Source organism: Chiloscyllium plagiosum, chromosome 28 (assembly GCF_004010195.1).
Source record: "Chiloscyllium plagiosum isolate BGI_BamShark_2017 chromosome 28, ASM401019v2, whole genome shotgun sequence".
Classification (NCBI taxonomy): Eukaryota; Metazoa; Chordata; class Chondrichthyes; order Orectolobiformes; family Hemiscylliidae; genus Chiloscyllium; species Chiloscyllium plagiosum.
This window is the reverse complement of record NC_057737.1, coordinates 46598671-46602349: the sequence shown is the minus strand read 5'-3', so window position 1 is coordinate 46602349 and position 3679 is coordinate 46598671.

Sequence of the window (3679 nt, the reverse complement as noted above, 5' to 3'; positions counted from 1 at the left end):
TTTCCCCCTTTCTAAAACTGCCATCCATCACATACTGTTGCAAATTCCTCTTTGCCTCTAACTGTCTCTCCAACCGATCCATTCAATCTGATAAGATTTGCAACCAACAGTATTTATTGCAGATATAATCCACAATAACCCATAAACTCTCCTGAAACTCCCACATCTGACAAGAAGCACATATCACTCTACTAAAGGCCATTTTTGCTTCTTCACAATCTACCGACCCAGAAAATAACACCGTCTTATTCCTCTACAAAACACTGCCCCAGGTTAGATTAATAGTTGTGGCTTATATTTTAAGTTTAATCAAGAGACACATCTCAAAAAACATACAATCACGAAAGAACTCACTACTACAGACTTTCTGCTTCTGTGCTGTAAACTTCACCCATACTGTTCTTCCAAGATTAGTTGTGAATTTCACTGTTTGTTAATTTTCCCAGACACACTCCGATGTCCAGCAATACATGAATTCAAACAGCAAAGGTAGTAATTGTGCAGGTTCATTGCTGTGTCAGTTTCTCTCTCTCTCTGTCCTGCACTGACCTCACCATGTGCTTCCTTTGTCTGGTCTTCTCCCTTTTAAAACTGCTGTTGTTTTGACTTTTTTTTCCCCAAAGTTCCAAAACAATGCAACAGCATATAAAACAGTAGCTCCTGGAATTTGAGGAAATCACCTCCAAACCTAAATTACCTCAATAATGGAGCAGCTGTTACAGCCAGAAATTCCCATCCTCCATCTTGGATTACCCAGAATCCTCAGTAATCATTTCACACTTTTTCAGGTTGAACTCCATCTGCATCCTGTCAATGTCCTGTTGCAACCTACCACAGCCCTCCACACTATCCACAACTTCTCCAACCTTTATGTCATCAGCAAACTTACTAACCCACCCTTCCACTTCCTCATCTAAGTGATTTATAAAAATCATAAAGAGCAGAGGCCCCAGAAGAAATCCCTGTGGAATCCAACTGGTCACCGAGCCCCAGGCTGAATACTTTCCATCTACCACCATCATCTGTCTTCTATGGGCCAGCCAATCCTGTAGCCCATGCCTCCTTACTTTCTGAATAAGCCTACCATATGGAACCTTATCAAATGCCTTGCTAAAATCCATGTACACCACATCCACTGCTGTACCTTCATCAATGTGTTTTGTCACATCCTCAAAGAGTTCAATAAGGTTTGTGAGGTATGACCTGCCCCTCTCAAAGTCATGCTGAGTATCTCTAATCAAACTATGGTTTTCCAAGTAATCATAAATCTTGTCTCTCAGAATCCTCTCCAATATTTGTCCAACTCAGACGTAAGACTGACTAGTCTGCACCACCTCCTATATGAAAAGGTTGCCCCCCTCAGGTCCCTTTTAAACCTTCCTCCCCTCACCTTAAACCTCTAGCCCTCTAGTTTTGAACTCCCCTATCCTTGGATGTTCACCTAATCAATGTCCCTCATGATTTTATAAACCTCTGGTCACCTCTTGGTTTTCTACTCTACTTGTGATCACTGAGCTGGACAAAAGCCCATAGGAACACCATTACCTCCAAGATCCCCTCCAACAGATCCCCTCTATCCAGCCTCTCCTTATAACTCAAACCTTTCAGTCTCAGTAATATTCTTGTAAATCTTTTTTGCACCCTTTCCAGTTTAATAACATCCTTCATAAAGCAGGGCAACCAGATTGGTATGCAGTAAGGCCTTCCTACTGTCTGCAAACCTGTAACATGACGTTTCAACTCCTTATTGCTCTAACCAATGAAGGTGCCCTGTCTACCTGGGACACTGCTGTCAAGTAACTGTGTACCTGAACCATCAGGTCTCTCTGTTTGACAACACTCCCCAGGGCCCAGACCTTGCCAGAAATTCTGAGTGATGCACCAGGATTTCTTGCAGAATTAGGAATTCTTTCAATATCCAGAGCAACCTCCCCCTGTTTCAATTAACATTGCCCCTCATTGAGTCCAGCATTGGCCATGACCAGTAGGAAAGGGTTCCAACACATCCCCTTGACATTTGAATTGTGTCCTACGTTGGCCCCTACCCAGTCCATAGCCTGAGTAGTAATACCCAGAGAATTAATGTTTGTTCTGAGGTGTGTCTGGACTACCCACACTAACGCAGACATTACAAGGTGGAGAGTGGGACTCTGGTAAATAGTTCACCCCACTCCCAACCCCTAGTCTCCTAAAACCTCTTCACCATCCCTGTGGCTCAAACCAAAGGTGTGCTGGAATGTTCAGCAGAGCACATCCATACCAGTTCTCAGGAAGTGTAACTGCACCCAGGATTGAGTAGTAAACTACATTGACACTCCTGCCACTAGATTAGATTAGATTACTTACAGTGTGGAAACAGGCCCTTTGGCCCAACAAGTCCACACTGACGCGCCAAAGCGCAACGCACCCACACCCATTCCCCTACATTTACCCCTTCACCGAACACTATGGGCAATTTAGCATGGCCAATTCACCTAACCTGCACATCTTTTGGACTGTGGGAGGAATCCGGAGCACCCGGAGGAAACCCAAGCAGACACAGGGAGAATGTGCAAACTCCACACAGACAGTGGAGTTTGCACAAACTCCACACAGACAGTTGCCCGAGGTGGGAATTGAACCCGGGTCTCTGGCGCTGTGAGACAGCAGTGCTAACCACTGTGCCACCGGACACAATTCTGAAAGAAATTAATAACTAGTGAATCCCATCCAGCCCCCTCTCTCAGCCCATGTTCTCAGGCTGCAGACAGGATGCAGAGCAGGAACGCAGCAGGGATTACTTTGAGTGTTCCACTCTACCTGTGATCACTGAGCTGGATAAAAGCCCATAGGGACATCATTACCTCCAAGATCCCCTTCAACAGATCCCCTCTATTCTGATCTGGCCATATATTGTGGCTCCTTCATTGTTATTGAATCACAGAGGTCTACAGCACAAAAAAGGCCCTTCAGTCCACCAAGTCTGCATCATTAAAAGCAACCACCTGGGGGGAGAATCCAAGATGGCGGCGACCCAGCAAGCCTGAGTCTACAGTGCTCCTCCCAAGACTTGGGCAAAGTGGGCCACCCGCCTCCACCACACTCACCAAATCATTTAAAATAGTTTTTACTTAATGTAGTTAGTTGCTTAGTACTGAATTTAAACAATCTAATCTCCTGTAAAAATGACTAAAGGGAAGGGAGCCCGCAGCTCTCAGCACGCAGGAATCCCTCCCCCACCCTCCCCAGCTGCAGCAGAGGCATCCGCAGCCGCCCCGGGGGACTTACCTACAGTGGTGAGCCTCGTGGAAAAAATCTCCAAACTCGACGCGAAGATCGACGCCTTCATCGAAGAGTCCAATGGGACTCACTCTCGGCCGCGCTACAAAAGCACGACCGAGGCATCGAGGAAATCGAGCGCCGAGTCGGAGGGGCGGAGCTAAAGGCCGCGACCTCTGAGACTACAGCAGAATTGGCTGTGGATAGGGTCTGGACTCTCGAACAGCGAGTCCGGACCTTAGAGAATCACATTGACGACCTCGATAATCGAAGTCATCTAAAAAATATTCATTTGTTGGGCCTTTCCGAACAGGAAGAGGAAGGCCAGCTTACAGCATTCCTCCAGCAGTGGCTGCCACAGCTTTTAAATCTGGAGGCTGGATCAGGCCAGGTAAGGGTGGAATGGGCCTACCGGGTCGCA